The 26,261-nt window shown below is 36.4% G+C and overlaps 1 pseudogene across 1 annotated transcript; it reads right to left on the minus strand.

Moving 5' to 3' along the window:
- Positions 1-625: 625 nt before the first annotated feature.
- Positions 626-26,134, minus strand: LOC148268835 (flavin mononucleotide hydrolase 1, chloroplatic-like; annotated as a pseudogene). Its single transcript, XR_015816644.1, has 8 exons — positions 26,070-26,134; positions 25,968-26,027; positions 16,534-16,830; positions 8,902-8,977; positions 2,817-2,867; positions 1,586-1,700; positions 1,328-1,398; positions 626-810 (listed from the first exon to the last, which is right to left on the minus strand). The product of XR_015816644.1 is annotated as a flavin mononucleotide hydrolase 1, chloroplatic-like (transcript).
- Between the last annotated feature and the right edge of the window lie 127 nt (positions 26,135-26,261).

The raw sequence follows: 26,261 nt of genomic DNA on the forward strand, positions 1-26,261 counted from the left end.
CTGATCAATTAGGGTATTGTGGCCGAAATATATGTAAAAAAGATGTGGGAACTGGATACTTAAGGGTTGATCGCCCCTCTAAAGGTCCTGCCAAAAAAGGACTTTGGAACCATCACCCACTTTATACCTAGCAAGAGACTTATAAATGTCAAGCAAACTTGAAATGGCCTTCTATGGACTATTGTGATGGGTAAATTTAGTGGCTACAACATCATAACCATTTCACTGACTCCCGTGAACACTTACAATAGACTGAATAAATATTTTATAATAACTGCCTTATCCTATATAGCAGTTATATGCTTGTTCAAATCCTATAGACTGCCAACTCAAGATGTGGCAAAAAGACAACAAAATACACTACCCCTTGACAAACAGAACATAGAAAAAGAGCAAGACATAACAGTGGTAAACAAACTACTTAGTTCTTTCTTTGTCCTCTTCCTCTGCTGATACATATGATAACTAGCACTATGAACCGACTGATCAAGACTCATTACAGCTTCCAGCATACTGATGTAGTAACAATAACTATCAAGAAAAAGGAAAAATGAAGAAGTAGAAATTGAAAGAACAACAAGGATAGACAATCCCCTCAAAAACAGAGTATGTCTACTGACAAACTAGTTCATATAGAAAATCATGCTCCCAATGTAATAAATATCATACTTGAGGAGGGGTTAAGACTTGAGATGAGTGGAATAAGGATATATGCATATAACCTGTCATCAATAAATATGCAGCTTGCAGGATGAACATTAAGATGTTTCAGTACTTCAAGATAGCAATCAGGATCAGGCTTCCTTTTTCCTGAAAAATGAAAATAAAGAATTTGTGTGAAGAAGTTTTAAATTCTGCTGCACGTGAACTAGATGATGGCCAGATCAGTGAAAGAAGAACCCTGGGCTTGCAAAAGCATTCGTAGAGATAAGCAAGGCTGACAAGACTTTGGGGCTTATCCCCTTGATAGTAATTTGGAAAAAAAAAATAGGAGAATTTTTTCGGGTATATAGTATATTTTAGATAGCTTTAAGGATTTATGGTTCGAAATTCTCGAATTTTTTATTAAGATCACCTGTTTTATACTTGCGATGATCTAGAGGATCTTATAAATATTTTGATTAAGATGTAAATACTTTTATATACAGACTTGCATCTCTTGCTGCTCTTGATATATTTACTGTTTCTTTTCAAAGAAATTTAAAAGCACAAACATTGCATCCTACATATTGACTCAGAAACAATTACACTCTTAGAAAATATGCATAGCCACAACATCAATGAGGCTAGATAAAGAGAGTAAGCAACCTCAACTGTTTAAACATACCTATTATACACAAGCAAAATGTCCAAAATAAATAAGTTGAAATTTTTAATTTGTCCTCAATCAATTGGTACCTACAAAAAGCAGTTTCTAAAATCCATGAACAATTTTACCGTATAAGGATCATCAGTGATTCCTTTCTTATAATTAGGTATCCCTTTTGTAATCAAATGGCACCCAATTACTGCTTTGTGAATAACAGTTTTCATTTATTAGAAAGAAAAACCAAGAAGGAGATTTGAAAAATCAGTTTCATCCTACCAGATGGGATAATTAGTAAAAGCATGCATCTCAAGGTTTTTTTGTTTTAGATCCTGAAGTAGTTGATCCATTCCTTACAAGTAAGAATATCCTCTTATCATACAATTTTTTAGGCCTGCAAACATATAAATGAATGAAAGCATGTATGAGATATTTAAATCATATTCAACATTTAGAAAAAAATAATTCATAACAAGTATATAATTATTATATAACTAATTGAATAACATATTATCTTCAAAGTTGAAGTTTATAGAAAATTATCTAAGCTTATTATTTATATTAGGACATGCTCCACCATCTGCAAGTCGGACACTAAGTTTAAACTAATACAAACTCAAATTAATGCACGATCAATATCAGAAGCTAGGATTTTAGTGTTATATAATACTAAATAATAGATTGTGTAATCGAATATCCAAAAAATTTAAAGTAGAAAAAATAGCTCAACTTTATTATTTATATTCTAACAACTATAATATTATGCTGCACTTTTGCTGGCCAACAACAATATTGATTGATCCTAAGAATTAAATCGGATAAAAGGTTTTCAAGACTTCAACTATTCAATGTGCGAACATGATACAAGTCCAATTCACGAAATTGAAACTCCTGTTCTGCTCTAGGTCGCTCTAAAGAAACATACATTAAATTTGCTCAAGGCATTTTGCCACATTCCAAGTACAAAATATGCATAAGATATAGAAAAAAAAATAAAGTTACAGGTAACCAATCAATACACGTTAATGTGCCAATTGCTCTTGTTCGCATATTTAGCACACGACACATATGGTTGTCAAGCACTACCAAACATAAGATTTGTACAATGCATTTTTTTTTTTTCGAAATACAAAGATTTGTACAGTGCATTTTGAAATAGAGCATCTAAATCTGAATTCAACAAACAAGATTGTCCTCATCCTACAGAAAGAAAAACTACATTTAGGTAGATTACTAGTTGTAAGTGAGAGACATGTTGCAAGGAATTTACAGTTGCAAACATCCCAGAAAGGCATTACTGTTCTTCTCATAATTAAAACTGGAATCAACTTATTTGAGCATTAAAAACTACAAAAATTTGTAAATGGATAATTAGAATCTAATATGTAAAAGAATAAATGGAGCAATTGCTACTAATAAGAAAATCCAGTTAGAATTTTATATGACATGTTTACGTTGAATTTAACACACTTTGCTAGCATTAACATAATCCAAATGAAGTTCTCAAAACCTTCCAAATCAAAAGATCCTTGTCTTTAAAGAAATTCCTGCCTAGCTTCACCTGAGAAGAAATAAAACATGATGAGAAAATTTTAATTCAAAAAATGACAGCTTTAAAAAAATTAGAGAATCTCAAAGCAAGTTGGAAAGATCAAGTAAAAGCTATGGAGACACTAAAAATTAGTACTTATTTCATAGATTGCATCTTAGCTCCCTTGGGAAAAGTGTGTTATATATTCCTTAATATTGCATGAGAAACAAAAATACCTTCTTTTTTCTTTTAAAGATCAAGAAATAAACATCTTTTCAAGCTGCCATTAACTAACATGAGATCCTGAATAAAACCCACCCTGTAATGCCTTTGGAAACATCCTACTAAATGCTCTACCAAAGAGAAACAGAAATAATGTGTCTTTATCTTAAACCCTACAATTATGAAAACAAAAAGGATCTGTAGCTCCAAGAACTGAATTAACATAGCACATTGGTTACTTCAAGAAGGGACGAACGTAAGTACAATATCTTTTTGATGAGTTTAAAGGCATTTATATGTTTGTATTCAGGTTGCTATATCTTCCACTCAGTTAATACATTCATAAGGACCCGAGAAATTCTCTTTGATATTTCTCTCCTTTTTTCTTGGTTGTCCTTTTTCTTTCCAACTTTACGTTTGCCAGGTACAATTATTAGTATTTGCAGGAAAGCATGCACACCGCAAGAAAGCCCTTCCAATCGAGTAAAGTCAGCTTAAATAGCTATCCTCCTACTTCCCTTTCCCATACTCCTCTGTCCCTTGACCTTCTCTTACTCCTCGGATGCCCCTGTTCTTTCATGAAGAACATTTGTTTCTCTCCTTTCCGCATATCTATTACCTCTAACCATGTCTGTTCAAGGGACTTCTTCTCAATGATAGTAAGCTTTCTACCGTAATTCTAGCTTCCTAGAATAGCGACAAATCAGTGTCAATATTTCTCACCATTGTTGCTTCATAACCACACAGTTCACTAAATTCAACACTTGCCTACATTTTCTCTTTGAATTATGACAAGGCTATTCAAGTTATGGTGCTTTCAATCATGTTAAGAGAGTATAAAAGGGAGAATAAACTGTTATAACCCTGGTTTTGTGATCATGTCACAGGACAGTTAAGCACAAAGTCTCCTAACAAGAAAACTTGTTTATTTAATTGGCGAGCCTTGCCTCCTTATGGTGATAGTTATGGTTTGAGGGAACCTATGACCTCTTAAAGATTGCTCTCAATAAAGTCAATAATAGTTCAGATACTTTATTGAAATTCAAAAAGCTACAGATATAAAACATGTTGAGCTAACCAGCCTTTAGTTCCAAGGATCAGATTGTTTCCTAGCTAACACCTAACTGAATAAAAGTTTTGTAATATAATCCAAACACTACTTCACTAGCACGTGATGGAGTTCGGGAGGTAATCTACTCACAACCCTTCTACTGATCAGGATCTGAATTTTGGTTTTCTTGATCTGAAATGATTAATAGAAGGATGAGTTACACTAACCCAATAAGAATATCACGCTAATCACTGATACAGAAACCAAATGTTAGTAAAAATCATAAAACAACTAATGAAACCCTTAATTTAAGTAAATTCATTTAACATCAAACCGTTTATTCCATAGTTACCATTACGAGTTTTCCAAAATCAACTCATATAACATTTTGATTACACATACAAGTGAGCAAGAACGACAATTCTCCTTTTTACCGGGTTACTGGGACCTCTGGGGGTTCATAAGGATATTCTCTTACTCGTGAACCCAATATCTAGATTTATCAATTAATCTGGTGTTCTCATACCCCATCCGATAATGGGCACCAAACACACCATCATCTAAATACCCCATTCGGTATGAGGGTGGACCATATCTCCCAAACCCTTCCGGTATGAGACTTTTCAGCCCCATCCGACTGAAATAATATCCACAGTAAAATTTTCTTACTCGTGAATCTAATATCTAGATTTATCAATTAACTCAGTCATCCTCATACCCCGTCCGGTAATGGGCGCTAAACACACCATCGTCTCGATACCCCATCCGGTATGAGGGTAAACCATCTCTCAAATCCTTCCGGTATGGGATTTCTTAGTCCCGTCCGACTGAGGTAATGTCCACAGTAGGATTCCCTATGTACCGAGTCCATCCACCCTTTTCTAGGGTATCCAGTAAGCGTTTCTTACATAGATTTAAAATATAAACCGATTCCCAGTTACATATCAATAACTTATTTTTACAGATCAATAGTAAATCATGCATATAGGTAATACGTACATCAGGAGACATAATTGAAACATTTATTGCAAAATTAACCAACAAATGGAGAATATGCAGTGAGGTAAATCAAATAACCAATAAAACAATTAGGTCTATCAATTTAATTCATACAATGTAACGATAAGCATTTTAAGTCGTATAAGGAAAATAAACTGTAAACCAAAGCAAATATAAACTGACCAGTTCCGGTTCTATTAATGATCTGTAATTATTCTTACGGTTTTCTAATTTTCACAAAATACAGTATTATCAATTATTAATTTTTAATTTACGTAACATGTAATAGAGTGAATGATTCTTACTCCGGATCAGTGTTCGAAATATCGTACTATCAACTGCGCCTCCTGGGGAACCCTGGATTTTCTAGATTTTTTATGTAAAAATTAAAACACCCGTCAAGTATCCAAAAATACCTCAAAAGGCCAGAATAGATATTCTAATAACCCTTTAGGCAAATTTAGAGTTCTGGCATGGTGGTGCCACTGTGCTCCGGCGCTGGCTCTGCCGCCCACGGCGACGGTTCGCCTCGGCCTGGTGGGTTTTGGTTGGTTTAGACTGGTTTTTGCCGATTTTGGCCGGGTTTACGCGTAAACTTGCAGAAAAACGAGTTAGGAAGCCTTGGTTGGCCGGAAAAGAAAAAAAACCAAAACTTACCGGCAGGGGGTCCTCAGGTGCGGCGGCTCAGCTGGTTCTCCTTCAAGGCTGGAGTTCTTTTTTGGCTAACCTGCACCAGAAAATGACAATGGACACAGTGGTCAAAAAATCACGTGAAACGGGAAAACGAGTAGTGGGTCATCGAAGAGAGTTTTAGCTTTTGGCCGCGGCGGCTCGGTCGAACTTTACCCGCGGTTTCCGACTCACTCATCGACCCTTTGGCTCCGATTTGGGCATAGAGAGACTCGGGATCGAATTCCGAGAGGGAAGGAGGAAAAAATTACCTGTTTCGGCATCGGCGGTGGCTCCGGTGCAGCGGCAATGGCAGTCAATTTCTTTTCTGGCCGTCCTTCTTCTTCTTCTCTGACGAGGACTAGTGCGGTTAAAGTTAGGGTTCCCTGAAACACGATGTTTAAATACCATCTCTGAGTCGATCTGGGCCGTCCGTGCGAAAATACGTGATCATTTTCCATCCGTTGGATCCTTCTTATTCGGGGAATGAATCTGAACCACACGATCGGATTGAATCTGATCGTTCAATCGTGCCTGAAAAGTAAATGTATCTAAGCCGTCCATGCGCGCGGGACGTGATCTGGACCGTCGAATCGCCCAAGCATGTGGATCGCTCACGTGGCTTCCCGTGTGGAGCCAATGTCAGCATCTTCGCCACGCGGCGTGTTCTGGTTTGCTGTGGCTATTGACGTGGTCATCCCACGTGGCCATATTTTTTCTTTTTACGATTTCACCTTCAAATTTTCTTTCAAAAACACCCCTTTTATTCACAATTTCACCTCTTTTTCTCTGAATTATTTTCAATTTCGTCTTTATTTCATTTTTTTTCAAAAATTTAATAAAAATTAAATTAAAATAAAATTTATTTATATTTATATACATTATATAAGTTGAAAGAATTTATCCCAATCCAAATTCCGAACCTGGGTATTATATTGTGTATCATGGAAGGTGGGTAAAGGGGATAAGGTTCTTTTTTGGCATGATAATTGGTTGGGCAAGGGGCGCCCAGAGGACCAATTCCCACAGATGTACGCCATTGCAAAGTTGAAGAATGTGATGGTGATGGAAGCAGCTGGAGGTGATTATTTCAGTAGGGAGTGGTTGGTTAATGTGACTAGAAATCTGAATGACTGGGAAGTGGAGGAATATAAAGCATTACTACAACTCCTCGCCAATGTTCAACTGAATCCGTGTGGCGACCAGCTTGTGTAGAAATTGAATAAGAATGGCTCTTTCAAGGTGAGATCTTTGTATAACTATTTGACAACTAGAGGGGAATTGGAGGGGGCAGCTTTTCCTGCCCAAACAAGTTTGGAAAACAAGTACACATTGAATTGCTTTTTTCCATAGGAAGCAGGTTGAGAATGTATTTTAACTATTGATAAACTGATGAGGAGAGATACTTTTGGGTTAACATATGTTATTTGTGCAAGAAGACAACGGAAACTTGCAACCACTTACTGCTTCGATGCCCAGTGGTCTATACTTTGTGGTCTATGGTGTGTGGTTTGGTTGAGATTTCTTGAGTCATTGCAGGGTCAATCAAGAATGAGATTTGGGCTTGGGGAAACTTATGTAAAAAGAAAAAATTTGTTAAACTCACTCCTTTGACTATCTTTTGGGTCATTTGGAAAAAAAGATATAGTAGGGTTTTTGAAAGGATGGAAAATGAAATTCAATTAAAGGATAGATAGTTTCATTATTTTAGGTCTATTTTACTGGGACATGACATTTTTAAGTTGGAGAATTTTAGATATATAGTTGATACATTAACTAACTTGTAAATATCTTGTACATGAGCGGTACCCCCCCCAGCATTACTGTCGGTCCTTGACAAACTGTTTGTTCTCAAACATCAAGGCTGTGAAGATTCTTGCACAGTCACAATATCTTTCCAAGAAGCTTCCACTAGGGAGAGCCTGAACCAAAATTTTCTGGCAGCCAGCATGCAGTTGAGAATCCAGCACAGCTTGAGGAACAGCCAGCAGCTCCACCTAAACATCAGGGGCCATAGCAGCCTGAGCTGCTTCAGTACCATAAAATTTTTAAAGGCAGGAAACATGAAACACTGGATGTATCCTTTATTCTACTAGCAGGGTCAACTTGTAAGCCACCTAACCCATTTTTGCTCTAACAGGAATTTCCATAAAGATAGATTTTTTAATGACACAAACAAAGTTGTCGATAAGGGTGAAAACAAAGAAAAACCAACTCACCAACCTCAATTGGACCTTCCCCTGTGCTTGGTGTCCTCCAGCATTTTTCATGGATGATTGAGCATGGGGCAGGGGATATCAAAACTCTTGGAGGATCTGATCCTAAGTTTTGAGCTTACAATTCCCAACTTCCAGTTTTGCAATACCAGAGAGCATAGAGCAGGGGAGATCAGAACTCTAGGAGGATCTGATCCTAAGTTTTGATCAGAGCTTACAATCCATAGCTTCCAGTTTCGCAATACCAGGATCGTAAGAAAATAGACGTGATGGAAAGCGAAAACTACTTCAAATGGATGTCAAATGGAACTGTTTGTAAAGGAGCATAAGAGCTTGTAACTTAACACCATTTGGTCTAAGAGAGCAATCCTCAAACGCTAAGGGAAGTCAGTGTTGAACCATCAAAGATACATTTGAATAATGCAATTAAGTCCTTCTGTTTGTTCCTCCATCTGAGGAAGTTATACAGAACTCGATTTGAGAGTGTTTCTAAGCTCTTTTTTTTTTTCAAATAGAGAGTGGGCCTAAGCTTTATAAATCAAAAGGTGTCTTTGTCACTACTACTTTAGGATCTTGTTATGGGTTTGAAATTGAGAATTACAAAGAGGCTACAATTCCTGCAACTTCACGGCATTATGCTCTCTCTTCACACAACCACTCAGATAAAAAGAGAAAAACAACCCAAAAGCAGATTCTGCAAATCTAAACACCCCCAAAAAGGCCAAGCAACTTTTATTATGGCTTTTGAAATTCCACAGCACTTAAAATGCAGTGGAAAAGTAAAATTTTAAGGTTTACATTTTAATATTAAATGTTTTAAGAGAACACTTACCTATGTTACTGTGTGGAGATTTTATGCAAGAAAGACATAGAAAGTGTAACTTTTCCATGTCTGCTTTTTGTGTACCTCATCAATCATGCCCTTTTCAAACTCAATCCATGCAGTCGGACGCTTGCATTCGAGAAGGTCCTTCATTGGCATTCTGAGCATAAAAACTTGATTTGATCATTTTAGAAAATAAGAAATATTATATTCAAGAATGTGCCAGAATCATGGTGAAGATATATTTACAAGTAGAATCCATGATAAAATAAAGATGGGAATAATTGTGTCAAGGATTTATTTTGCTGGATATAAATATATCTCCATCACAAGATAAGGCTTGAAAATGCAAGTTCCAAAATAATCTAAGTGAGACAATGCCTCTCTCCTAGACAAACAAAAGGAATATCCAATCACAAAAAGAATATTACGCCTCTTACAAGTTTGTAAACATTGATCTCATAATCAAAGTTATTTACAGCTCTACTTTGTAAGAGATTGGTTTCTATCATATCTTAATGCATTTTGCTATGCCTTCTGTACCTTCTGATTTCCAGTGGAGGATATTTTATCCTTTCATAAATTTGATGTTTCTTTTTCCTCATAAATTTTTCCTTTTGCCTCTAAGACTATAATATATGATTTTAACATTTTTTTCCCCAAATAAATATGATTTTAACATTTAAGAGTAACAAATGTGAAATACTAACTGACCCAAAGAAAAAAGAAAAGAAAAGAGAATTGGATATTTGGGCAGTTATTTTGAGCTTTTTATGTTTGTTTTTGTATTGAGGAGGATGTCTCATTCTCCACTTCTATAATTCCTTCCATCTCTTCCTTAATAACGGTTCTTCTTTTATCAAAAAAAGAAAAGAAATTTATGCAAAAAGAAAGAGATTGGTAGGTACCAAACTATTGTAACTTATGTTTAATTGTTGATGTAGTTATATGATTATTGTATGAACATTGAGTTGCTGATTTAATTGTTGAGATTTGAGTTCTCCAACATTTGGTTCATAATATACATTCTCCAAGAATTGTGTTCAAGTTCTCTTTATCCTACATCAATTAATATCATATCCTAACTTGTTACCATAATTTTTGTCCAAACTTCACAACTTACCAAAAACAGTAACCTAACAAATACTAAAACATAAACTAAAATGAAACAATAAATGCACAAGAGACAAGGACAGAAACCATTTGACTGCAAAGCGTTCTCTAGCCACCACATGGAGGTGGGCGCTAATGCTAAGTCCATCAGCATTAGAAGGGTCTGAACAATGGCTCCACCAACCTCAATGTCTACTGTCATTGGAATCCACCTCCCTCGCCAGAAAATCATTCGACCACCTCTTCAATAAATAGATCTCCTTCCTCCCTACCGTGGCGAGTGACAATGATACCAGCCTGAACCAAGGCGTCCAGTCAAATGAAAGATCGACATTGGAAGACCACCAAAAACTCATGTGTGATTCCCACACGCCAACCATTGTGCATGGCTTTCAGAATTTTGATACCTTCTGTTTACCAATTCAAATCTGTTTGACTTAATCAAATTCAACTACTCGGATTCAACCACCTCCAGACTGATTCATAAGGTTTTTGGCATATCCTTTCCCTTCTAAGGTTAATATGGTCAAATTCACACCCATATTCATCTTTTGCGCAGACTATTTAGCCAAGCGAGTTAATGTTTGCTCATGCACTCAAATCATTTGGTTTAAAATGCAAGTTAAATCTTCTAATTAGCTTGATGGAAGAGAAAATGAATGTAATTCTAGTAATATCATCAACCAATAAAGGGCTTGAACAGTGCTTGCGGATATTGATTACATGCTTTCAAACCTTCCTGATTTGACAATTGAACTTTGACTTCTGGATCAAGTTAAGTATTCTCTCCCAAAAGTAGATCAAGAGTCATCTAAGTTGATGCAACCCCAAGATAACCTTCTTCACTTGGGAGGCTGTCAGGAAATGCATTCTAACTCTGTATAAGCTTATAAGGAGGGGGAAAATTCTACTGAATAGTTGCTATATGCGCAAGAGAGAAACTAAGTCTTGTAATCATATCCTTTTGCAGTGTCCATTTGCATACCGGTTGTGGAATTTGGCTCACAAATGTTTTGGGGTTGAATTGAATGATAACTAGATCAGTGAAAGAGGAGTCATATACATGGAGAGGAATTAATGAGTATAAGAGATTAAGACTTATCCCACTAACTATCTTTTAAGCGATATAGAAAGAGAGAAATAGAGGGGCTTTTGAGAGCATTGAATTTTAGTTTGGGATTCTTAGTTCTATACCTTAAGCTTTTTGTTAAGGAGTCACTCATTTTAATCTAGCAAGGACCGTGGAAACCTTATAGATGTTTTGATAGATTTGTAACCATTGAATATGGGATACATCCTTTCGGAGCTTTTGAATGTAATTAACTTTTATTTTAAAAAAAGGTTGATACAATACATTCTTTATCTATTATTATGAGCCTTGGTCACTGACAAACTTCAAAAGTACTCAAAATATCAATGTGAAACATGAATTTGCTTACTGCACATGTAAACTAACCAGAATGACTACAACAAATATTCCTTATATTGATGCGCAAATGAAAAAAATCTTTGAGCTAATTGCTTTTACATTTAAAAAATTAGCTCACCAGACGAAGCAATCACATGTTAGATCTTAATTATTGAAAGGGTAGTAAGATTAGACTATATCTAGTGATGCTGGATTTTGATTGACTTAGTCATAGAAATATTCAAGCACCTCTTTAAGTCTACCAAACCTCAAAGGAAAGTCTTCTCTTGAACATGGAAGCAGTTATACCACTCTTTTACAAGAAAATGATCACATTTCGGTAGAGTTGCTCTCTCCGCTTTGCACAATTTTTGAAGAGATAATGATAAGGTTTCACAATCATGAATTAGAATGGAGTCTTCTTGAAAGTTGTGTTACTAAGTTCATACCATCTTTAATGCAGGCAATAATATTGTCGTGCATTTCCCTCCAGGATCAATGTTTATGTATAGCCTACCATATTGTCATGACCTACCATCTTTAATGCAGGCAATAACATCGTCATGCATATCCCTCCAAGATCAAAGTTATGTATAGCCTACCATTGTCATGACCTACTTTCTATAGAGCAAAATGATGTCATTATGATTAATTATCCAACTAATATGAGTAGGTTAATAAATGAGGGAGCATAAGAGATCACCACTAACCATCCAACTGATGATAAAAAGACAACAGACAAGGTAACTGAGAAAGTTGTGAAAGATATTGTGACTTTGATTGCACAAAAGTAGTTACAAAGTGATGGATAATTGTAAACAATGCTATTATTGAGGTTGAAAAATGCCAGTTGATTTGCACAAGAAAGAGGCTTCGCTTGAAAATACTATCTGAAAAAAATTTCAGCTCTTAACAGTAATAAAGAAAGTTTAGCAATTCTCATTTATGAATTTTTTCCTTCTTTGGTTTGTGATTTTGGAAAGTGATCACATCTTGGTAGTTTTCTTTTTTATGTAAGTTGTTTCTTTTGATTAAGTGATTAATTTCTTAAGGTTCGAATTTTAGTTTTACCACGACAGGAAGCGATTGTTAATTTTTAAGTGACTAAGTGATTAATCCATTGCACCTTTAGAATCTTCAGAGAAGGAGAGATTAGTAAAGTGAGATGCTAGAAAGACATATCTTGTAACACTCATTAATTTTATTATTATTATTATTATTATTAATTTTTAATTTATTTTATTTAGTTTATTTTGTAATTTTTGAAATTTTAATTGATTTATTTAATTTAATTTAATAAAAATAAAAATAATAATAATGATAAAATTGGGTAAAAATATTATTTGGATTTAATTGAAATTGATTTTGAGAAAAATAGGTGAAAATTTGGATTCTGAGAGTATTTTTGAAAAGAAAATCGGAAACCAGGGGTCAAAACGTAATTTAGAAAAGTTGTGCCACGTCAGCACCACGTCAGCGGCCCGGTCAGCAGCCCTGGCCAACCAGGACGCGGCGCATGGCAAGGACACGCTGGCCAGGGGACGGGCCACGGCGGCGATCCGCGTGCGCGCGATCGGACGGCCCAGATCCGTTCCCGCGCGCACGGACGGCCCAGATCAAACGTGCGCACGGACGGCCCAGATTCACGCGCACGGACGGCCCAGATTCACACGCACGGATGGCCCAGATTTAATCCCAATTAAATCGCGATCGAACGGCCCAGATTCAATCTTGATGGACGGTCAAGATTAAAAGACGAAGGGTATAAATACCCTACCCACACGTGACCAAAGAAACCCTAGCCGCCAGTGCTCGCCGGAGAAGAAGAACCAGTCGCCGGAGGAGCCGGCCGCCGCCACCCGCCGCCGCACCGGGGAAATTTCCGACCGCTGATCGAGGTAATTTTTCTCCCCCTTGCTCGTTTTTCGACGCTGAGTTCGCCTATGGCCAAACCGGAGCCAAATCACCGGCCAAACGCCCGGAAAACTCAGCCGAAATCCAGCGGCGCCACCGCGCCCCTCCTCGGTTTTTGCCTCCGATGAGGCCCTTCCCGGCCTCCGTTCGATGCAAATTTTATACCACTGTGATCACCGTTCTTTTCTCTACAGGTTGATCGGAGCCAAATCACCAAAACACGATTCACGCTAGAGAGCAACTGCACCCGAGAGCACCACCGCCGGTAAGTTTCGGTTTTTCGTTATTTTTTGGCTCACCGAGAGCCCTAGGGTTGTTCTATCGCAGGGACCGATGCAAGCGTGGCCGAATTCGGCCGAAAACGACCGAAAACAACCAACCCGAGGCGAATCGCCGTCGCCGGAGCACGGCGGAGCCGCCGTGCCGGAATTGCGATATTGGCCGAAAGGGGCCCTGAGTCTAATTTGGAATTTTTTGGGACACGTGCAGGTACTAGTAGTGCGTTTCAGTTCCCCGAAAAAAATTCAGGGAAAATTAGGGACAGCCTGTAGGCGCACTGTAGAGCCGTATTCAGACCCCGAAACAAGTAAGGACCCCTCACCCTATTTTCTAGCACGGTATTAAAGCTAAATAAATAATTAAACTGTACTGTGTGACTTTATAGATGTATAATTGATTAAGGTTGCCAACGGAGCCCGAGTCTGATACTGGGTTGGTTTGTTATTGTTTGATTTAATTTCCGGTATTAAATGCAGCATGATGTTTGATGTAATTATATTATGGTCTCGTATGCATGAATCATGCTTTTTTTTATTATGGTTTGTATGATGACGAATCCGGTACTGTGTTGTCTTGTTTGGTGTCCATTACTGGTTTACATGTTGTGTGTGTTTAGATGATTGAAACTAAGAAAAATGGCAAAAAGATTATGTGAATTGATAAGTGGATAATGTGGACAGCCTGACTAGATATCCTGGGAGATGGTGGACGGACCGGGTCGGTAGGGAACTCTACCGGAAACGTGGTCTCTCATACCGGACGGGGTATGGAGACCTTATGTATTTTGGCGCCCATACCGGACGGGGTATTGAGGTTCATGGTTTTGGTGCCCATACCGGACGGGGTATGGGGACGGCTCTGGAATCAAGTTATAAATGTTAAGGGTTCACGGGTAGCGGGACCCCTATGGATCCCCATGGATACTAGTAGGCTGGTAAATGAGGAAAATATATTGTGTAATGATTAAAATACAAAGGCGTGATAAGTATTATGTTATACAGTTCATATGATTTCATGATGATGATAATGTTATTACTTTCGTATGTTGTTTTATGAACTTCACCGAGGTAAGTGGACAGTGAAGGATTTTATTATTGATAAAAGAATTTGTTATAAATTATGCTCCATTGGTCTCTTTGTGTTTTCTACCCACCTTTACCTCCGTGGCGGTGAGATAGTGTGATGTCTTTACTGGGCTGGTGTAGCTCATTCCTTATTTAACCATTTCAGATCATGAAGACATTGTTCCCGAGCCCGTTCCGCAGGAAGACGGCGAAGGGGACGCCTAAAGACTCCGTAGTTATATGTATAGTTTTTATTTTCGAGTTTCTCTCTTAGTTAGTTTGTAATTTCATATTTTGAGTACGTTTTGGTTATTGTGTAAGGGATGTTAGTCAAAATTTTTATCACGCTTCCGCATTTGACATTTTTAATACATATATTTCATTTAAATTTCCGGGGACGTTACATATCTAGATTTATTTGAACTGCCTCTTAATGTAAATAGACCATCCTTCTAGCTCTCCAACTGCTTATTGACCTTGTATTCTACTTAATTTGAAAAAGATCTACCGCGTGGACTACCTCCCCGGGGGACCGTTAGATAAATGATTGGCCAAGAGTGGCAAAAAAATATTGACCCCCCACTGATCTAGACTTCCTGGTTCCATCTAACTCTAGTCCAATATCACCTTTTATAAATTGCATACTCATCAAGTTAAAGTCCCATGTGATGGCTCCCAACGTTCTTAACCATCAATAATACTCCAAATTCAATTACACCTAAAACAAAGAAGTGAAAGAGAAGAGACATGATTACCGAATTGCATGTGAATCTCCTTGCCTATTAGCCACCATAATCCTAAATTCTTCCATATTCTCAATTAGGAAATTCAATCGCCTTGCTTCTATCAAATCCAAGAAAACAATAAGTACTGTCAGGATCAATCAAAATCACCCTACAAACCCCTCCTAGAAACCCCTAATCTTCAATGTTTATGATAATTGAATACCTACAACGACATGCATAGAAACTCCAGCCTCCTCTGTATCATCCTACACCACCTGTTCATCATTGTCCAAAACCCTTCTTGATCATCCAAAATTTCTAACCAAAAAAAGTTTCTTGCAACAATGATCCACCATGAAACAATGATCACAATTGAAGCATAGAACTTCGGATCGCCTACCTTCAATTTTCAGGTACTCAATCTTTTCTAAAAGGGGACCAACCTTGCAGTCGCCTTGTGCTCCACCCCAAAATTCCTTCAATCTTGGATTCTGCACTGCTCATAGAAACGTGCAAAACTCATCACATTGATCATATTATGAGGATTCTGTAATGCACTTCAACAGCAACCATACCCAGTAGGCCACTTAAGAAAAGCTGCACCTCTCTTTTGGAACTAAGGAATTTCACTCTGGCCGACAATTGCTCAAACATAGGTTCAGAAGACCAGCAAGATCTTTCTACGATGCGGTGAATTGCTCATTCTCCACTGAGCCACAAGCCCGATCTTCTGATGGAAGTCTTCAGTTGCTGTTGGAAGTTCTTCAATATCCCATAACCCCTGACTCTGACACCAAAATGGTTTTCCTATCCCCTTGATTTAGCCATAGGTCCTTATAAAACAAAATCAGATTGGGAATATTACGATAATTCCTCTGGTTCTTTCTCCACTCCTGCCCTATTTTGAATTTTTTTTAGAACATCTAAAGTTGTAATACATTAACGTGGAACTAAAGGGGTGCAACCCATATAGAAAAAGAACTTTGTAAAGCTAACAAAACGTTAAGAAGGTACTCTAGATCCTCGAAAGAAGTAAGAAGATGACCCTTAATTAAGAATATGTATATATCATATTCTCGATTCCCAGCCAACCCAAGAAAACACTGAATCAAAATTAAGAAAAAGGCGGAACAAAATATCATATTCTCCAGTTTTACTTTCTCAAATTTCCCCATCATTTAAACGAGAAAATGGATAAAAGAAAAAGAGGCACCTGAAAAATGCAGGAACATCCTCGTAAAATGGGTCACGAACAACGGTGTCCATTTTATCAAAAAAAGAGTATTGGAAGGTTTCTGCCGTTACTATTCTTCGAAGAAAGTTCGCCGGCACCGAACGATTGGGACTGATCTTGTAGTTGCAGTGACCGGTGTTAGAGTTCAGAGACATTTTGGGTCGGTAGAAGGAGAATGCGGGCAGTCTTGACGACAGAGCCTTGCTTGTGTCTCTGAGCTGGGCTTTCGCTTGGTTATTGCTTCGCAGCAAAAGATTCAAAGAATGAGAACCCCGCCTTTAAGTATATCGTTTATCGTCAAATTTAAAAGTAAGTTATTTACATTAATTTGGTGAATAAATTAAAGAATATGTTAATACCAAAAATATTACTAATATAATAATTTAATAGTTAATATTATTATATTTTATTTAAATATTATGAATATAAAAATTATTAATATTATAAAAATTATAAATTATTTTATACTTAAGATATTAAGTGATTATAATATTAAAAAATATACTAAATAATAGCACATATTAGGTATGAGTATGTACCAAATAAGTTAATAAAAATTAATAGAGATACATTACTAAAAATAATTTTTAAAATATAAAAACAAAAAAAGTAAAACAAATTGTATAAGAATTAAATCAAATAAAAAATAGTAGAAAAATTATGTATTTATATATATAATATTAGTTAACGCCACTTATTATCACATTTTTATATGCTTATTATAATGTTTCTAATTACAATATATGTTTTGATAAAAAATAATTAAAAATGTTTATTATAGATAATATTAATCTATCAACTTCAATATTCATAAAATATATATATGTATAAATATGTGATATAATGTGTCATATTGAATGTATAATTGATACATTTATCTGAAGTAAAATAAATATATATATTTTTTAAGACATGACATATTTTAGAGCATTATATATATTTAGATTATGATTTTTATATATATTATATTAAAACACATATAAAACACAATCCTATCCATAAATTAAAATATATGTAAGACTACTTTAAATTATTATTAATTTGTTAATTAAAATAGTTATTCAAAAATTAAGAAATAATGTACATGAATGTATTAAATTAATATAATACACATGCATATAATGTTAAATTGATTTTGAAATAATTAATTTTATTAAATTAATATATATAATACATTGCATGTGACTTAAGGCATGCTTTTATTAAATTATTGGCCCATATACCATTTGAGTTTATGTACTGGTTTAGTTATTATTTAGTTATTTTGTTCTTTGGTCATTATTCATATTAATTCATTCATGTTAATTTATGTTAAACTATTAACACATTTAACAATTTAACACGTGATATTATTTAATTGAATAATGTTATATATAACAAGATATTTGATATATAAAAAATATATAATTTTTAATTATTTCATAACCAAAAAAATTAAAAATTCGAATAAACATTAAACACAACCAGTGCCTATGTGTTAGGGTTTGACAAAAGCTAAGTTACTACTTCAGCCTTTTCTCTGTCGATGTCAACATCAGAGACGCAGCGTTTGTTGAGGAAGTTGACAACGGCTGTTGTAGTACTGGGCTTGGCTGTGCATGAGACATAAAGCAGTGACGACCTTATAAGTGACATAAACTAGCCTATGGTTGCTAACCTCGCTCGCCTATGCCCACATCTTTGGTCGGTGGTCTATGAGCAGAAGAATATAGAGGAAACAAAAAAAGATCAAGTCAAACGTCTAAAGATGACTGGTTGGTTTAACAAAGACTACCGAGAAACAACAAACAAGTAGAACTTTATTCTCTACTTTTATTCTCATAATAATCCAACAAAAAAAGGAAAAAAAAATCACTAATCAAAAATTTTTTTATTTTCTTTTGCATATTGTAAAGGTCCGGAACTTAAAGAAAAATAAATTCATAAATTAAATACGGAAGCGATTAATAGAGTTAAAGTTTATATTCTTTACATAATAATTTTGAATGCTCAATAGGACTACGAGAATATCAATTCTAAAAGACAAACGAAAATTAAAGAAATAAAACGAATAACGAATAACTAAACATCCTAGAAGTTTCACTAGCACTTGAAAGGAATCTGGATAGTGAACTACTCACAACCTTTTTACTGATCGGGATCTGAATATTGATTCTCTTAATCTAAAATAGTTAATGAAATAGTGAACTACACTAACTCAGTAACAATATCACACTAATCACAGATACAGAAAATTAAAAATTAGTAAAAATTAGAAAAACAACTAATGGAGCCCTTGCTTTATTTAAATACATTTGAAACTTGAAGACATTTATTTAATACTTACCATAACGAATTTTTCAAAGACAACCTATGAAGACCTATATCTATATCACTTTTAACTTTCACGCATAAAAGAACGAGAAATAATAACTTTCATTTCTTACATGCTTACTAGTACTCTTGGGGGTGGGTTCATGGGGGTCTCCCCCCTACTCGTGAACCTAATATCCAATTTTACAATTATTCAGTCATTCTCATACCCCGTCCGGTAATGGGCGTCAAACATTCAATCGCTTCGATACCCCGTCCGATATGAAGGTGAACCATATCTCCTAAACCTTCCCGGTAAGGGACTTTTCAGCCTCATTCAACTGAGGTAATCTTCACGGTAGGGTTCCCTATGTACCGGACCCGTCCACCATTTTCCTAGGTAATCGACAAATCTTTCACATACAGATTTTTATCAACAAACAACCAACAAACTCATACTAATATTTCATATCACATTCACAGATCAATTAAACTACACTCATACTAACAGTATATAACCAAAATAACTAGATAATTTGATAAAACTATTGAACTATAAATTAAGAACATGTACTATAAAAATATCAAGCAAGTAGGACAGTACAAAAAAATAAACATGAATCAAGATAATTGTAAATTAACCAGTTTCGCTTCCATTAGTAACCTGTAATTATTTTTAGGATTTTATAATTTTTCACAAAAATACAAAATTATAAATCGTTAAGGCTCAATTTACTATAACAGAGAATAGGGTGAACGATCCTAACTCGGATCGATATTTCGAGACATTGAGCTGTCTATTACATCTCCTAATGAGTATCGAGTTCTCTAAATTTTTTATGTATAATTTAAAATACTCGTCATATATCTAAAAATACCCTAAAAAATTCAAAATCGATGCTCAAAACTCATTCCAGCCAATTTTGGGGTTTCGGCACGGCGCCGTCACCGTGCTCCGGCGCCGGCTTCGCCGCCCACGACGGTTGTTCGCCTCGGCCTGGCCAGTTTTGGTCGTTATCCTTGCAGAAAAATAAGTTAGGAGCCTTGATTGGCTGGAAAATCATAAAAAAACTGAACATACTGGCAGTGGGACTTCGGGTGCAACGGCTTCGTCGGTCCTCCTTCGTAGCTGAGGTTCTTCCTTTGGCTACTCTACACAGAAAAAGATGATGAATACAATGATTGAAAAATTACGTGAAACAGAAATCGGGAAGAGACTCATCGGAGGAATTTTAAAGTTTTAGCCATCGGTACTCTGTTGGACTTTACCCGTGATTTTTGACACATCTGTCGTCCTTCTTACTCTAATTTGGCCACATGGGTACTCAAAATTAAATTATTAGTGTGTAGGGAGAATTTTTACCTCTTTTGACGATCGACGATGGTTCCAGTGCGGCGGTCGTTGGCGATCGGCCACCTTCTCATGTATTTGGTTCTTCTTCTCCGGCAGGAGCTGATGGCTAAAGGTTTAGGTTTCCATGTGATGTGAAGTATTTATAACCATCCCACGTTGATTTGAACTGTCTATTGCGATTGATCATGTCCCTCTGATTGTCCATAAAGAGGAAACGAATCTAGGACGTTCATCGCAATCAATCTCAATCGTCCGATCGTGCCTAAGGAAAAAATGGATCCGTGCCATCCACACGCGCGAGATCAATCCAGTGTCGTCCGATCGCAGGCCACATGGATCACTGGCGTGGCCTCCCAAGTGACATCGACGTCAGCGTGTTTTGTCACGCGGCATGCTTTAGTTTGTCGAGACTGCTGACTGGGTAGTCCTACGTGGTCGAACTTTCTCTATTTGTACTTTGACACCCTGTTTCTAATTTTTCTTTTAGAAACATCACCAGAACCCAAATTTTCACATTTTTGTTTCTAAAATTATTTTCAATCTCGTCTCTAATTCATTTTTTCTCAAAATTCTACTTAAATAAAGATAAAATAAATTAATCAATTATTTTAAATTAATAATTAAAAAATAAAAAAATTATCTCGGGTCTTTTTGGGCATGAGTGTTACAACTCTTCTCCTCTTAAGAAAATTTAGTCTCTCAAATTGGTCACTCTCTCACTCAGTCGAATAGCTAAGGGTACTGGGCCCCGAAGCTTGATTCTAGTTCCACAAGTTGCATCTCCCTGCGTATGGTTCTGCCATAGGACCTTGATGAATAAATTTTTTCAGTTGCGGAGTACTTTACTCTTTCGGTCTATAATGCATACCAGTACATTCTCATATGATATATCCTCCTAGAGTAAAAAGGGCTCGTGGGGCAGTATGTGTGAGGGATTTGGGTTGTACTTGCATAGCATAGATACGTGAAACACATTATGAACCCTAGTTAGCTCTGGAGGTAGTGTCAGTCTGTATGCAATCGTATCAATTTGGTCTAAGATCTCAAATGGTCCGATAAATCAAGCATTTAATTTTTTCATCTTTACAAACCTGCTGATCCCTTTGAAAAAAATGATCTTAAGAAACATTCGGTCACTTTTTTCAAATTCTAAATCTCTCATACAGTAGTCTGCATAACTTTTATGCCTGCTCTGAGCTGTATGAACGTTCTTCTTTATCTTAACTATCTTGACTGTAATCTCCTTCAAAAGATTTGGGCCGAATAATTTTCTATCACCTACATATTTTCAACAGATAGATTATCTGCATGGGCGGTCATATAATGCCTTATACGGTGCCATGTTGATATTTGCCTAGTAGCTTTTATTGTAGGCGAAGTCTATCAGAGGTAGGTGATCATCCCAATGGCCCCCGAAGTTTAGAACACAAGCTCGAAACATATCCTCCAGCGTGCGAATCATCCTCTATAATTGTCCATCTGTTTGAGGATGGAATATGATGCTAAGGAATAGTTTCGTTCCTACGGTTTGTTGAAAACTAGATGCAAATCTAGAAGTGAACTTTAGATATCTGTCGGATACCATTGACACTGAAACTTCATGTAACCTAACTATCTATCGGATATATATTATTGCTATCTTGTCCAAGGGGTCGGTCACCTTAATAGCCGGGAAGTGAGAAGACTTGATGAGCCGGTCGACAATTACCCAAATGATATCATGTGCTGAGCGTGCGTTAGGCAACCCTGTTATGAAATCTATTGTAATATGTTCTTATTTCTACTTCGGGATCGGTAATGGCTGAAGTAACCTATCTGGATGTTGATGTTTTGTTTTAACTTGTTGGCATACTAGACACTTAAAAATAAAGTCGGCTATCTCTTTTTTCATTCCGTTTCACCAAAATCAGGGTCACATACTTTAATATATTTTAGTATTTTCGGGATGTATGGCGAACTTGGAGCTGTGAGCCTCTATCATGATGTCCCTTTTTAGTTCACTGTCATCTGAAATACACATCATGTCCTGATACCTGAGCAATCCATCGGTAGACACTTGAAATTCTAGATGTACTCCCTGTTCTACATCTTTCTTGAGGCGACTATGGTAGAATCAGTTTAATTAGACTTCTCATATTCTCTAGATCAATTCGGGTTGGACAGTCAGGTGGGACAAACATGCAACTCTCTTTAAGTCATGAAATCGTGTCTGTTATGCGGTCCCTATTGCCCTGCATTCATAAACTATTATGTGAGTTAACATACCTACACTTTTTTTACTGAGCGCCTCAGCTACTACATTGTCATTGCTCGGGTGATACAAGATATTACAATTATAATCTTTGAGGAGCTCTATCTAACGCTTCTAATGCATGTTCAGATCATTATAAAGGAATATATGCTTCGAACTGTTATGGTCAGTAAAAAATTTAAAAGTTTTCCTATACAGGTAGTGCACCAAGTCTTCAAAGCGTGGATAATGACGGCAAGTTCCAAGTCGTGGGTGGGATAATTTTCTCATGACTCTTCAATTGCATGACCCACAGACGACCTTACCATGCTACATTAGAACATAACCCAACTCTAGGTAAGAAGCATCACTATACACTGTATATCCACATGTTCCACTCAGTAAGGTAAATACGGGTGCAATAGTCAACCGCTTCTTAAGTTTTGTAAATCTCCTTTCGCAGTCCACGTTCCATATAAACTTAACATTTTTCTTTATGAGTCAGGTCAAATGAATGACTAAGTTGAAAAATCCTTCTACAAATTTGCAGTAATAACTTGTCATTCATAGAAAGCTATGAATCTCCTTAACCGAAGTCAATTTCTTCCATCCAAGCAATGCCTTAACTTTTTCGGGGTTCAATGATACTCTATTCCTTGATATGATGTGTCCTAAAAAAGTAGTTTGTTCGAGGCAGAACCCATACTTACTCAATTTTGCATACAATTTCTTCTCCTTGAGAACTTGCAAAACCTGAGTCAGGTGATAAACATTTTTTTATCTGCTTTTTGAATATACCAAGATATCGTCGATAAATATAATAACGAACTGATTTAAGAATTGTCTGAAAACTCTGTTTATCAAGTCCATAGAAATGGTTTGTGCATTGGTTAGTCCAAAGGGCATGTATAGGAACTCATAATATCCATACCTAGTTCTGAATGTTGTCTTGGGAATATCTTCTGCTATGATCTTTACTTGGTAGTAACCCGAACACAAATTTATTTTGGAGAAGATCTGGTCACCATGCAACTGGTCAAAAAGGTCATCAATTCTAGGGAGAGGGTATTTGTTCTTGATTGTAACTCGATTCAATCCCATGTAGTCAATATACATTTGTAACGTCTCATTCCATTTTTCTTACAAATGTGACTTCATTACCCCAAGGAGATACATTATGTCGGATGATCCCACTGTCTTGCAATTTATTGATATGTTTTCTCAGTTCTTTCATCTCAATATAGCTCATGTGGTAAGAAAAAATAGAGATAAACTAGGTACGAGATTGAAGATCTATGGTAAACTCAACTTTTCTGTCTACTGATAGTCCGGGTAGTTCATCAGGATGTAGGAAGTCTCTGACTACCAATGTCTCTTAAATGTAAATTTTTTCTTAGGTTTGCACTGTATTATGTCTGCATTGGCTTCAAAATCCTATTGAGTGATGGTATAAATTATACCTTAGACTGAAGGTATGGCCTGATTTTTGATTCCGCAAACACTCTTTCGCGTAGTGCTGGGCATTTTTGTAAATGCGGCAGGTGTTGTTGAGGCGATAGCAGGGTTGGTCCCCTTGGTCCTTGACCCGGTGCTTGTAAGTCCTATTTAAGAGGAACTGGATTATGTTGGGGGAGGGGCCAAGTGACCCTGTGGTGGCACCTGGTTGTATGGTGGGGCACCAAATTGTACTGTAGCGGTACCAGATGATACGGTGGAGGGGCAAGGTTGTATCAAGATGACACTAAATCCTCTCGTTGTAAGGGGTGGCTCATACTCTGATAGTAGTGGAGTATCAGAAAGCTTTCTCCTCTCTTCCCTGGCCTATTGGGCAGAGATAAGTCTTTCTAACATTTTGAAGAGCCAATCGACATCCTCTCAAAACGACCAATCTTGGGCTTACCTGTTTAGTAGGGGCTTTCCTCTCCTCTCCTCATATCCTTATACTTACTTTTCACAACGAATGCTTAAGAGTGAGTTTGTATTTTGGGTTTTTAAGTGTTTATGTAAAGAATGGTTTTGAAAAATGCAACTCTGATAGTAAAGGCTCGAAACTTAAAGAAAAATAAATTCATAAATTAAATGCGGAAACGATTAATAGAGTTACGGTTTACATTATATACATAATAATTTTAAATGTCTAATAGGGTTACGAGAATGTCTCTTATAAAAGACAAACAGAAATTAAAAAAATAAAACGAAAAACGAATAATTAAATATCCTAGAACTACCTTCACTAGCACTTGAAGGGAGTTCGAATAGTAAACTACTCACAACTCTCTTACTGATCAATATTTAGATATTGGTAATCTTGATATGAAATAGTTAATAAAATGGTACACTAACCCAGTAAGAATATCACACTAATAACATATATAAAAAATTAAAAATTAGTAAATATTAGAAAAACAACTAACGGAGTCATTGCTTTATTTAAATACATTTGAAACTTGAAAACATTTGTTTAATACTTACCATAACGAATTTTTCAAAGACAACCTATAAAGATCCATATCCCTATCACTTTTCACTTTCACGCATAAGAGAACGAGAAACAATAACTTTCATTTCTTACTTGCTTACTGGTACTCTTGGGGGTGGGTTCATAGGGGTCTCCCCCCTACTCGTGAACCTAATATCTAATTTTACAATTAACTGGCCATTCCCATACCCTGTTTGGTAATGGGTGCTAAACATTCCATCGTCTTGATATCCCGTCCAGTATGAGGGTGAATCATATCTCCTAAACCTTTCCGGTAAGGGACTTCTCAGTCATGTCCGACTGAAGTAATGTTCACGATAGGGTTCTCTATGTATCGGGCTCGTCCGCCCTTTTCCTGAGTAACCAGCAAGTCTTTCACATACAGATTTTCATCAACAAACAACCAAAAACTCATACCAATATCTCATATCACATTCATAAATCAATTAAATTACACTCATATTGAGGGTATATAACCAAAAAAATCAGATAAGTTGATAAGACTATTGAATTGTAAGTTAAGAACATGTATTATACGAAAATCAAGTAAGTAGAATAGTACAGGAAAATAAATAGGAATCAAGACAATTGTGAACTAACTAGTTTCGGCTCCACTAATAACCTGTAATTATTTTTAATATTTTCTAATTTTTTACAAAAACACAAAATTATATATTGTTAAGTTTCAATTTATTGTAATAGAGAATAGGGTGAGGGATCCTTACTCGAATCGATGTTTTAAGACATCGAACTGTCTACTACGCCTTCTAACGAGTATCGAGTTCCTTGAATTTTTTGTATGGAATATAAAACATTCGTCAGATACCTAAAAAATCTAAAATCGGTGTCCAACACTCATTCTGCCTAATTTTAAAGTTTCGGCACGGCGCCGTCGTTGTGCTCCGGTGTCGGCTTCGCCACCCACGATGACAGTTCGCCTCGGCTTGGCCAATTTTATCTAGTTTTGGTCAATTTTGGCCGTATCGCTGCAGAAAAACATGTTAGGGGCCTTAGTTGGCCAAAAAATCACAAAAAATCGAATCTACAGGCGGTGGGACCTCCGAGTGCGGCAGCTTCGTCGGTCCTCCTTCACATTTGAGATTCTTTCTTCAGCTATCCTGCACATAAAAGGACAGTGAATACAATTATGAAAAAATCACATGAAACGAAAATCGAAAAGGGACTCATCGGAGGAATTTTGGAGTTTTAGCTGTTGCGGCTCCATCGGGCTTTACCCGCAGTTTTCGACACACTTGCTGTACGTTTTACTCTGATTTGGCCACATGGGTACTCAAAATCAAATTCCGAGTGGGTAGGAAATTTTTTTACTTTTTTTAGCGGTCGGCAGTAGT

Source organism: Carica papaya, chromosome 2 (genome assembly GCF_054855325.1).
Source record: "Carica papaya isolate Zhongbai chromosome 2, ASM5485532v1, whole genome shotgun sequence".
Lineage (NCBI taxonomy): Eukaryota > Viridiplantae > Streptophyta > Magnoliopsida > Brassicales > Caricaceae > Carica > Carica papaya.